The following is a 12,985-nucleotide window of genomic DNA, read 5'->3' as shown; positions in this document are numbered from 1 at the left end:
TTTTAAATTTCTGTGATATTGTTTTGTGAAATTTTGTTATTAGTTAGCTATATCACTGTGATCAAAACCTCTCTGTAAAGAGACTTTTCTTTAGGTATCTCTTGTGTGTCAAACACTCTTGTTTTGTGTGTGCCCTGGGATATTTGCTTTCTCTACTGATTGAGAGTGAGATATTAGTTTCTGTTTAGCACTCTTCTCTGTCTTTTGGTGTAGGGCTTTTGTGAGGTTATTACCCAAGTGCCTCCTGATATAATTACCCAAGAGAGAACATGTGGTTAAGGCAGATATGTTTTTCTATTTACAGTAATACAATTAGAAACACTAATAATGGGAAGTGAGATTTAGCAATTGACAAACTTTTGTAGCTAATGGGTTTGTATTTTGGACTATAAGAGCAAACATTATGGCTGTATGGCTAAGTAGATATTAAATTGGGAATTTGTATATAAATTTGTTCTCCTAAGTTCTGTCTGGTCAGGTCCCCTTGGTGTACCTGGAGACTTCCAGGCAGACTAGTTCACCTAAGTTACCTGTTGCCACCTCTGTCTGGAGAGGATGCTTCTGTATATCTGGGTCTATGTCTGGGCTCCACTGGGTGTAGTAGTATGTCTCAGCTCACTGAGTCAGGCTCTATGGAACTCAAACTCAACCAGTTGGGCCTGGCATGTGTCTGGCTGCTGTGCTCAGCTTCTTCCTTCTGTGGCCTGTGAAAGTGAACCCTCTGTCCCCCTGGCTAGCTATGTTGCTCCTGGTTGAGCGCACTGGGTCTCGCACCTAGCCTTCCTGTAGGGGGTTCCTACAAAGAGTCCAAAATCAAGCCTTTCTGTGTGAGTTCCACTCTGGGTGGTCCCAAACCAACCAGGCTGCTCTTTTGTGGAGTTTCACTCTCACATCCTGGCATTTACCCTTCAGTGACTCCAGCTCTTGGGCACAGAGATGGCCATATTAGAGCGTTCCACCTCTGATCCTGAAGCTGATCACTGGGACTACTCCACTTTCTGATCCTGTAAGCCTACCTAGTTAATCCTTTATATATTGATTCTTTTCCTCTACCAAACCCCAACTAATGGATAGTGCTATACCCACGAATACTTAAGTCAGAATTGGTGAGTGCCAGGCATCAGAGCCTGCAAAATGATTCTACTCCAAACAAATCCATAGAGAAAATCGTGGTGCAAGGTCATGGCCATAGAGCTCTCAGCTCTTATGTCTCCTTTCAGTATTACAGTGTGTAGGCTTTAGGGTGCTGCATTTACAAGGAAGAAAGAATGAGGTGACATAGAAATGAACAAAACATCACCATTCATTTCACAAGTCAATATAAGTTATTACCTGCATTTTGGAGGACTTTTAAAATGTTTCTCATTACCTAGAATTCTAACTCAGCCATTCTCAAACTATCTTGAACCACATGATCAGATGTAAACATGGCAGCAACCCCACTTCATTGTTACCAAAGTCTCTGTTGGTTTCTCTTCTCTCATTGTTATTTCCAGCTCTGTGGTTTTTAATTTTTATTTTTTGAAAAAAAATTTTGGGGAGGTGGCTAACAATTTGTCTATTTTATTTAATCCTTCAAAGACCTATCTATTTAATTCATTATTCTTTGTATTGTTTTCATACCCTCAATTACATTAATTAATTTTTGCTCTAATCTTCTGGGCTCTGACCAGATTTCTTCATACAGAGAAGCAGAAGGCATTCCAGCTGTACTGTTTCAGGCAACATCTACAAGTGTTTCCAAATTCTTCCCACAAGTGTTCTTTATCATTTTCTCCTTTTTTTCCACAGAACTGGGGATTGAACTCAGGCTCTTGTGCTTGCCAGGGAAGTGCTTATTCTACTGAGCCATCTCCCTGGCCCCTCTCCATCAAGTTTGAAAGATAATTTTTGCATGGTTCACCAATCTGAGTTGAAGTTTGTTTGCTTTTAGAACTGGAAATACTTCACTCCAGGAACTCCATTACTTAATTGTTTGTGTTGAGAAGTCTGCTGCCCATTTCAATGAGCTTTTGTTCATAGATTTTTTTTGACATTAATTTGTCTTTTATTTTGTTCAAGATAACAAATAGAAGTTTAGTGTCCAAAACACATTTTCAACAAAATTTTTGTGTATAATGTAAACAAGCAGCACCAGGGACCACTATAAAATTACATCATACAGTTTCTGTGCAGGTTGCTTCACTAATAAATGGGACCCAACTTATTTTAAATGCTTGTGACTGATGAAAACTATTCAAACTGTTCATCGAAAACTAGGGGATATTTTTCCAGATATTTCAGGCATCCAGATAAATTTGATCTGTACTCTGAACATCAACTTGAACTGCACAGGTTAAGTGAGGAAGTGTCACTCACACAGTGTTGAAGCAAAGACACAATCTGTGTGCAAACACAACACATGTGCGCAGGCTCAGGTCACCTTCAGCAGAAACACTGTCTGTCTCGAAGATCAGCTCCATCATGACTGCTCGTCAGCTAGATTATGCTGGTCAAAATACCTACTAACCAAGCAGATCAATAAATTCTAAGCAGGAACTCTTTCATCATCTTTGTTGTCCACTGACAGCCTCACTTCAGAGCATCTTCTCGCAAGCTGCTGGATTAGGGAGTGAGCTTTGGGGAGTAAAAGTTTTTCAAGACAAGCCAATAAGGCATAGAACCACCTCTCCAATTCTGGAGTAAAGTCACTCCAAACCAATTACTCAAATATTCCAAGACACTAGTTACTGTTGTCTGATTCATTCTGCTAACAATGCTAAGCGAGGGGGGAAATCCAATTTGGACATAATCAATCGCAGGACTTTCATTTATGGTTGGCCCAACAGCCCCTTCTGCACATAATCTTTCTCCTAAACAGAACTTCTACAATCTTCTTCATCTTCAGATTTTGGTATAGTCATGTTGTTGTCCAACTGCTGTGATTTCCGGTGACTTCTGTGTTTATTTACATTCTGTCAAACAGCTGAAAACTGTGCCATTTGTTGCTGCTGCCACTGAAGTGTTGGGGAATAACCTTCAGGGCCTGGTTGGCATCCTGAAAGAGAAACATTCACACTTTGCTCCTTTTTTAATTTCTTTGGGTTAATTTGAGCTACCACAACATCAGGACACCGAGCTGCTTCAATCCTTCCATCAAGTCTCAGGGTTCCACCAGCAGCAGCCGGGGCATCAACTCTTCCAGTGCAGACTCCTTGGGTATCCACAACAGTCTCAGAACCCTGATTTTTTTCTTTACTCTAACATCTTTTAATATTAAATCCTTGTTTTGAAGTTTTGGAATCTTGACTATGACATGCTTTGGCACAGTTATTTTCTGATCATGGCCAAATGGAAATCTAAATATCTCACTTATCTGTATGCCAAAGTCTTCCTTCATGCTCAGAAAGTTTTCTACAATTAATTCTGTTAACAGGTTTTTAATGCTCTTTGCACTATCTTCAGATTTTCTTTGATTCTAAGTAATAATATTTAATAGTTTGTATCTAGTTACCCCCCCAAAGCCTTATGCATTCACAGGGGTGGCTTCTAGAGTTTGTGATTAATTCATAATCCAATGCTGGGATTATGGGTGCTCTGTTCTCGCACTGCAGCAGATAGCTTTACTATAATGTAGGGAGGGGAGGGAGATTGCTAGGTGCCCCAGATGATGTTCCTCTGTTTGCTGTTTTGCTGTTTTCTATTGCTATAAACTGCTGTCCTTTTCCATGTGGCACACTGCCTTAGATCCAGCAGAGTATGGACAGAAAGAAACAACTGCAGAAGAATATAGAGGAAATCAGATCAAAACAAATCTCACAGGTAAGAAAGAAATAATAACTGCAATAAAAATTACTAAACATTTCTAAAGACAACACTCAGGGATAACAAGAGAGCTCAGCATTCTAAAGCCCCTTGTTAGGCAAGCTTAAGCAAGTGTGCAAGGACTGTGGTTCAATCCCTGACACCACATGCTGTGCCAGCCCTAACCCCAGGGTGGGCAGAGCCAGTCACAAAAAAGGTTAAAAAATAAGACACTGGTAAAAAATAGAGAATAGGAAAGTAAAGGAAACAATATAGGAAATGAGCAATATAGGAAAGAAATAGAATGCCTGAAGCAGACTCAAACAGACACATGAGAAATTAAAAGTTGGCAAAACAATTTGAATGAAAGTGAAGATAGACTTATAGACCTTTAAGACACTGTAGCAGCTAGTGAAAAGGTAATGAAAGATCTCTTAAAAGCAACTAGGATCCAGGAAATAATAATTCAACAGCTACAAGATGATGCAAAGATAACATTAGACTAATTGGCACCAATGAAAAAGAAGAAGGCAACAGAAACAACATGAAAAGAATATAGGCAGAAGTGATATCAGAAAACTACCTAAATATGGGGAAACAATCTACTTGTCAGTTAACTGAGGGATATAGAATGCCACATAATATCAACCCAGTTAAAGCTACACCTAGACATATAATAATGAAGATCTTAGAAATTCAGCTCAAGAAGAACACACTAAAAGCTGCTAAAGAAGAAAAACAGATCACATTTAAGGTAAAACACATAAGAATAACAGCAGATTTCTCCTCACGAACCATCAAGTCAAGAAGAGCATGGAGCAAAGTATTCCAGAACCTACAGGAAAACAAATTTCAACCCAGACTAATACAACCTGTAAAACTCTCTTTCAAGTTTAATGGAGAAGCAAAATATTTCCATGACAAGGGACAACTAAAGAAATTCATGATGACTAAACCAACCCTACCCAGAGTACTAAAAGATATTCTAGAAAAGGGTCAAAATATCCACAACCCCAAAGAATTACAACCAAAAGAACTTACCAAGCACAGCAAGCTGTTAAACACAGGACAAAAATAGATAACCAACAGCAGGAAAATAACATGACAAACATAAGTCAATATATATCAATTATAATCATCAATATAAATGGACTCAGTTAACCAATTAAAAGAAGTATACTGGCAGAGTGAATTAAGGAACAAAATCCAACAATACGCTATATAGAAGAAACACATTTGACGATAAAAATAGTCATAAAGTCAGATAAAGTCAAGGAACAGAAAGCAATACTACATGCCCCAGGACCTAAAAAAAGAAAAAAAAAGGCAGGGATAGCAATCCTGTTCACAGACAATCTGAACTTCAAACCAAGAATTATCAAACAAGATAAAGAATGCACTACATACTGGTTAGAGGAAAACTTCAAGAAGAACAGATAATACTCATAGATACATATGCACAAAATATGGGAATACTCTAATATATAAAACAAATTTTAAAGGACATGAAAAATCTAATAACCAATATCACAATCTTTACAGGGGATTGTAACACCCCTTATCTCAAAAAGCTAAGTCAAGCAGGCAAAAAATTAGCAAAGAAGTAGCAGAACTGAACCAAATCTTTTGAACAAATGTGCTTGTTGGACATATACAGAGTGTTTCACCCAACCACATCTGAATACACTTTCTTTTAATCTGCACATGGGATGTTTTCAAAATAGACCATATACTAGTCCATAGATCATGCTTAAGTATATGCAAGAAAACAGAAATTGTCCCATGAATATTATCTGACCACAGTGCAATCAAACTGGAAATTAATGACAAAAAACACATAAACATATGAAAATTAAATAACAGCCTCCTCAGCAACCAATGGGTTACAGATGAAATTAAAGAATAAATTACACAATATCTACAATCCAGTGAAAATTCAAACACAATTTACCAGAATTTGTGGGATGCAATGAAAGCAGTTCCCAGAAGGAAATTTATAGCTGTGAACTCAGACATTAGAAAAACAGAGAGAGAACAAGTACTCTAATGCTGCTCTTCAAGCTTCTAGAAAAAGAGCAAACTAAAACCAAAGGTCAAAGATGGGAGGAAACCATAAAGATTAGATGAGAAATTAATGCAATTGAGACAAAGAAAACAATACAATTAATGAATCAAAAAGCTGGCTCATTCAAAAATTAAATTAAATTGATAAACCCCTAGCAAACCTCTTCAAAAACAGGAAAGAAACAGCACAAATTTAAGTAATAAGGTATAAAAAGAGGAAAATTGCTACAGATCCTGTGGAAATTCAGAAGATCATTAATAGGTATTTTGAAAATCTTTTCTCTCATAAGATCAAAGACAGAAGAAATGGACAGATTTCTAAATAAGTACAAATTACCAAAACTAAATCAAGAAGATGTAAAAATTCTGAATAACCCAATATCATACAATGAAATTGAAAATGTAATAAAAACCTGACCAACAAGCAAAATTCCATGTCCTGATGGACTCACAACTGAATGTTACAAGAAATTTAGAGATCTAATATGAATACTCCTCAAACTCTTCAATGAAATTGAAAATGAAGCAATACTCCAAAAATCAGTCCTGGAGGCAAGTATTATACTGATACTGAAACCAGAGAATGATTCAATCAAAAAAGAGAATTACAGCCCTATCTCTCTCATGAACATAGATGCAAAAATTCTCAGCAAAATACTAGCAAATAGAATACAACAAATCATCCAGAAGATCATACATCAAGATGAGATGGGGTTCATCCCAGAGATGTAAGAACAGTTCAACATACAGAAATCTATAAATGCAAACTATATCAATGGAGCCAAAACCAAAAACCACTTGATCATCTCAACAGATGCAAAAAAGGCTTTTGAAAAAGTTCAACACTCATTCATTATCAAAGCCCTACAGACAATTGGTATAGATTTCATATATCTCAACCTGATAAAAGCCATCTATGACAAACCTAAAGCCAGCATAATTCTAAATGTAAAAAATAGAAAGCTTTTACTCTTAAATCAAGTCAAAGACAAGGATGTCCTCTATCACCACTCCTATTCAGTGTAGTTTGGTGACCATTATCTAGAGCCATTAGACAAGAGAGAGAACAAAAGGAATTAGAATAAAGGAGTTAAACTATCATTACTTGCAGATGGCATGATACTCCACTAGTCAGATGCAAATAACTCCATCAAGAAGCTCTTAGAATTTATATACAAATTCAGCAGCAAAGCAGGATACAATGTCAACACCCAAAAATCAATAGAATTCCTCTACACAGATAGCAAATGCACTGAGAGAAATTGGAGAAACAACAACCTTCACAATAGCATTCAAAAAATGAATAGTTGAGAATTAATTTAACAGGGCTGAGGAGATAGCTCAGTAGAATAACTACTTGCCTGGCAGGCACAAGGGCCTGAGTTCAATCCCTGTTTCCGCCAAAACGAAACAAAACAAAAAAAAAATTTAAAAAGGATTAATTTAACAAAGGAAGTAAAAGATCTATACAATAAAAATTACAACACTCTTAAAAAAGAGAAAGAGGAAGATTTCAAAAAATGGAAAAAATATGCTTTGCTTCTGGATAGGAAGAAACAACATTGTGAAAATAGCCATCCTTGCAAAATTGTTATACAGATTTAATTCAATTGCTATCAAAATAACACCAACATACCTCACAGATCTACAGAAAACTTTCTTAAAATTTATTTGTAATCAGAAAAGATCTAAAATAACAAAGGCAATAATTGGGCAACAAAGGCAAAGCAAGACATTACAATCCCTGACTTGAAATTATACAACAAAGGTACTGTGAAAAAATCAGCATGATACTGGTCAAAAAACAGACCCAAGGATCAATGGAACAGATTAGAAGATGTAAAAACAGGTACAAACACACTTAGCCATGTGAACTTTTATTTTTTTTTTCTGAACCAGGGACTGAATTCAGGCCCTTGAACTTGCCAGTGAAGCGCTTATTCCACTGAGCCATCTCCCTGGCCCCTAAACCATGTGATCTTTGACAAAAGAACCATGAATGTTCAATGGAAGAAAGATAGCCTCTTTAACAAATGGTGATGAACAAACTGGCTCTGCACATGCTGTAAACTAAATTTAAACCTTGGTCTAATGCCATGCACTAAACTGAAATCAAGATGGATTAAAGATCTAAACATTAAAGCAGAAACATTGAATCTCCTGGAAGTGAAAGGAGGTTGAAATATTGAAGACATAGTGGTAGCAGAGGGTTTATGATCAAAAACCAAACTTCATGGGAAATATTGCAAAGAATCAAGAACTGGGTTCTCATTTTATTGAGAAGCTTCTGCATGTCAAAAGAAATCACCTAGAGGGTGAAAAGACAACCAACAAATTGGGAAAAAAATCATAACCAACAATCACTCAGACAAAGGACTTCTATCTAAATTATGTAAAGAAATAAAAAATTCAGCCCCCAAAATTTAAAGAACCAATCCAAAAATGGGCATGTGAGATGAATACACATTTCTCAGAGGAAGAAATACAAATAGCAAATAAATACATGAAAAAATGTTACACAGCACTGGCCATTTGAGAACGACAAATTAAAACAACCTTGAGATACCATCTCACTCCAGAAAGATACCATCTCACTCCAGAAAGAATAGTTATGATAAAGAAATCAACTAATAACAAATGCTAGAGAGGCTGTGGGGAATAGAGGAACATTCTCCACTGCAGGTGGGATTGTAAACTGGTACAATCACTATGGAAATCAATGTGAAGACCTCTCAAAAAACTAGGACTGAAAATCCAAGTCAATCCAGCTGTTCCCCTTGTGGATATTTTTCAAAAGAACTGAAAATATCATACCACAATGGTATATGTGCACCCATATTTATAGCAGCACAATTTGTTATAGTTAAATCTTGGAAACAACCAAAATACCCATCACCTGAGGAATGGATGAAAAAGCTGTGGTATTTTTATATAATAGAGTACTACTCAGCTATAAAGAAAGATAAACTTGAGGCCTTTATAGGTAAGTGGATGCAAATAAAGAGAGGCTATATTCATAAGTGAAGTACAGCAGACCCACATGTGTAAATATTGCATTTTCTCCCTAGTGTAAGAGCCTGTAATAATAAATAAAACAAAAAAAAATAAATAAAACATGGAGGGTATAATAGGTATAGTAAAACAGAAAGAAACTGAACTTAAGGATTAAACAATGAAGATGTTAGAAAGGAGAAAAGATAAGAAAACAGAAAGGAAAACATTCAAGTATATACAAAGAATGGCTGACATGATTATACTTATAATTTCCAGAAGTTTTTTTGAAAATAGCAGTTAATGTGTAGAATTTTCACCATAACCAACTCTGTATGTTGATATCTGTGATCTGAGCAACTACATTGAGGACAGCAATATATAATACAAAATTCATGGTTGAATTCTTCTCATCTTGGTCTTCTAAATGTGTACCATTCATAATGTCTTATCAATTATTACACTTTCTTTAAAATAAAAAAGACAAGGAAAAAATTGAGATTACTTGAAAGCAAGTGACAATATTTAATTATTTCCCATAACTATATCTGTAAATCTTAGCAACAGATTTGATGATAAAATAGATACTACAACAGCCATTGTTAATTAACTATTCCTGTTTTGAAAATCTGTAATATATGCATTGTATGTTACCCTATTTCTATCTTTTTTCTATTTGTTTTTGTTTTTGCTTTTTACTCTTCAAAATAAATTAAAATAGAATTTTAAAAATTATGCCATTTTACTACAGTAGTATAATCAGTAATAACAGTAGCATCAAACACAAACTGGAAAATGATAAACTGCAATGTTTAATAATTTTCCACCTTTAACTCTAGGTACAAGATTTATAATTATATAATAAAATCTAAGACAAATCAGGAAATTATCCTCAGAAAATATCCCCAAAGTAGAGAAATATTGCCCTAGTGGAAGAAAGTGTAAAAGACCTAAGAGGAAAAGATAAAGAAATAAAAGAAGGAAAAGATTAGAAAGAAGGCTGAAGGAGAAAGGTAGACTGCCTATGCCTCAGGAAACTGGTGAAGAAGACATGAATGAAAGAAAGCAGGAAAAAACAAAAACAAGAACCAAACAAAGCAGAGAAACCAGCAACAATGTTCACACCCACAAAACAAAAAGAAGAGAAAACCCCAAATAAACAACAATAACAAAACCAAAAGCAAAGAAAAACAGGAAATTTTCCCTGTGATTTTAAGCCTGTGATTGTCTTCTAAAGTCTACAGTGTCCAATTCAGTGCATGATCTGTTCTCACTGGTAGACAAAGGAGAGTCTAAATTTGTACTGGATAATCACCAACAACCTGGCAGTAGGATTAGTGCAGTGTGCTGATTCTGACACTTTCAACTCCATGCAAATACAGGCTAAACCTGGCACCATGTCATAGAGCTGGGGCTATAATACTCTGGGTGTCTCTCTGCAGCCTGACCATGACTCCCAGTCACCTGCTTTCACTGTGTCTCTATAGATTTGATCTTCCTTTCATATAGCACAAGCTAGGAGCTGGGGAGATGCTGAAGATTGCCTTTTCCTTTTTACATGTTGTGGTCTGTCTCTGTAATTTCTTTGTAGGCTCCAATGGTCTCTTCATATCTTTCCTAGGTCCTGGGAATCCAACTCACTCTTTCTTTTCCACCCCAGGTTGTTATTTCCAGTGTCCAGATTCCAAATCTTAGAGATGCTGATTTCTTACTGCTTACTGCTCTGCCATCTTCCAGAAAGTGTCAGATTATTTTTTGAATTTGCATATATTAAGGTTCACTCTTGTGCTGGAAAATTCTATGAATTGTGACATATGTATAATCCCATTGCCTTAGCCCCTTAGGGCTGCTATAAAAATACTATAGACTGGGCATCTTATAAACAACAGAAATTTATTTCTTCCGGTTCACAAGGCTATGAAGTTCACAATCATGGTGCTGGCAAATTGAATGACTGGTGGAAGCCTGCTTTCTGGCTACTAGACAACTGCCTTTTCCTGAGTCCTAGCATGGCAGAAAGGACAAGAGATTTCTGCAAAGTCTCTTAGAAGGGCACTGAGTTAATTACTTTCTGATCACTGAGATACAACAACTGACACCTGCAAATTAAAGGAGAAAAATATTTTTTCACTTTGCTTATAGTTTGTAGAGATTTCAGTCCGCAGTCGGCTGGCTCCAAGGCAGGACAGCACAGCCAACGGTCATGACAGAGAACAAATAGCTCATGGCATAACAGGTGGGGAGCAGATCAAGGGAGAAGCAAGGGAGATAGATTCTTCCAGGCCACAGCCCTAGTGATGCCACCTCTTCTGACCAAACTTCAACTCCTTACATCACATTTAACTATTAACTCATCAGTGCACTAATCTATGGATGAGTACCATGCTCCTCATGATCTAATCACCTCCTAAAAGTTCCACTTGTGGATGCCTGAGGTTTGGGTGGGAAACAGGTCCAAATCATAACAGGCACTCATCTCATTTATGAATGCTCTTCCTTAATGATTTAATGGCTACCCTATGTATCAGTATCATCACTTGAGTTAGGATTCAGACCAGAGCAGCTATGAATCCACCTTGACAGTAAGCATCATTCACAATATCTTCACTGCACTAATCAGTCTTCTGTGCTTTTCTTCTAAATCCTCTCGCAACCACTAATGCATTTTCCATTTCTCTTATTTGGGGATGGAATAAAAATAAATGTATTTTGCATGTGAGAAGGACATGTATTTGAGGGCCAGGGGTTTAATATTATGGACTGAATTTTCATGTCCTTCCACAAATTCAAATGTTGATGCCCCAACCCGTAGTGCTCTATATGTGGAGATAGGGCTTCTAAGGAAATAATTAAGGTTACATGGAGTAGGCCTTGGTTTGATAGGATTGGGATTCCTGTAAGAGGAGATACAAAAGAGCTTTTTCTCTCCTCCTCTTCTCTGTCTGTACACACTGTAGAAAGGCCATGAAAAAGACATAATGAATGGCTGCACAAATAGCTCAGAGGATTAAAGCTCCTGCAAGCAGGCACAAGGGTCAGGGGTTTGATCCCTGCCCCCAGGGCATGCTGAGATAGCAATTGAGAAGGGGCATGGTGGTGCACGCCTGTAATCCCAGGTCTTGGGAGGCTATAAAACAGGCTGATCACTGTGAGGCCGATCTAGTAGTGAGACCCTGGAACACCCTGTTGACATTTCTCTAAAATAAAAAAAGCATAATGAGAAGCAGCCATTTACAACTTGAAAGTAAAGTCATTAGTAGAAACTGGCCCTTCCAGATCTTTACCAGGCCAGCCTTCAGAACTGAGAGGAAATAAACTTGTCTTTCAACTATAAGTTTATGACATTTTGTTATAGCAGCTTGATTAAAATACAACCCAAGATGAATATATATTTCTTTTGTTTTGTATTAGATATAGATTTAGTTTTGATATTTTGGCCTATGATTCATTTTGAGTTACATTTTTCTATGAAAGAAGGTATGTATGATAGTTAATTTATGTGTTAACCTGTCAGAGCTATAATACTCTGTTGTGCGGCCAACACTAGTATAGATTTTTCTGTGCAGATATGTTGTAGATGTGGTGAATAATTATGGTCAGTTTTTTCAAGTAAAGTATGTTATCTTCTACAGGAGTACCTCAGTTCATGAACTTAATTCTTTCCATGATTCTGGTTGCAAACTGAACTTGTTGCTAACCAAATGAAATTCAGTGGTTAGGTTTAATGTTGACATTATAGAGAAATTTCATTCAGTTCACAAATAATTCAGTCTTGAATAGAATCATGGAAAGAACTTGATTCTTGTTCTTTCATTAAGTTCATTCATCAGGGCTCCAATATATAATATAGGTGGGCTTTTTCTTATCAAAGGGCTAAGAGTAAAACTGGGGTTTCCAGAAAAAATGATTCTGCCACAAGACTGTAATGTAGAAAAGCTGTATGTGTAGACATTTCTAGAAAAGAAGTAGCCAATGGCATTGGGTCTTCTGTTTAACTGGCAATGTCAGAAATTATTGACCTGAGTCCCCCACAGCTCAACATAACAGCATGGCTCTTTTAGAATATTTTGCTGAGTTTACACACCTATAATATTCAATAACGGAACTTAGAAAAAATGGGGTATACAGATGAATGTCCATTTTGTAT

The 12,985-nt window shown here is 36.5% G+C and overlaps 1 pseudogene; it reads right to left on the bottom strand.

The window, feature by feature from the left end:
• Positions 1-2,418: 2,418 nt before the first annotated feature.
• The window catches only part of LOC101569478, a 24,090-nt pseudogene continuing 13,523 nt past the window's right edge, over positions 2,419-12,985 (bottom strand).

Source organism: Octodon degus, unplaced genomic scaffold (assembly GCF_000260255.1).
Source record: "Octodon degus isolate 3935 unplaced genomic scaffold, OctDeg1.0 scaffold00069, whole genome shotgun sequence".
NCBI classification, from domain to species: domain Eukaryota; kingdom Metazoa; phylum Chordata; class Mammalia; order Rodentia; family Octodontidae; genus Octodon; species Octodon degus.
The sequence above is the reverse complement of the archived record's forward strand: the minus strand, read 5'-3'. Positions and strand labels throughout refer to the sequence as shown.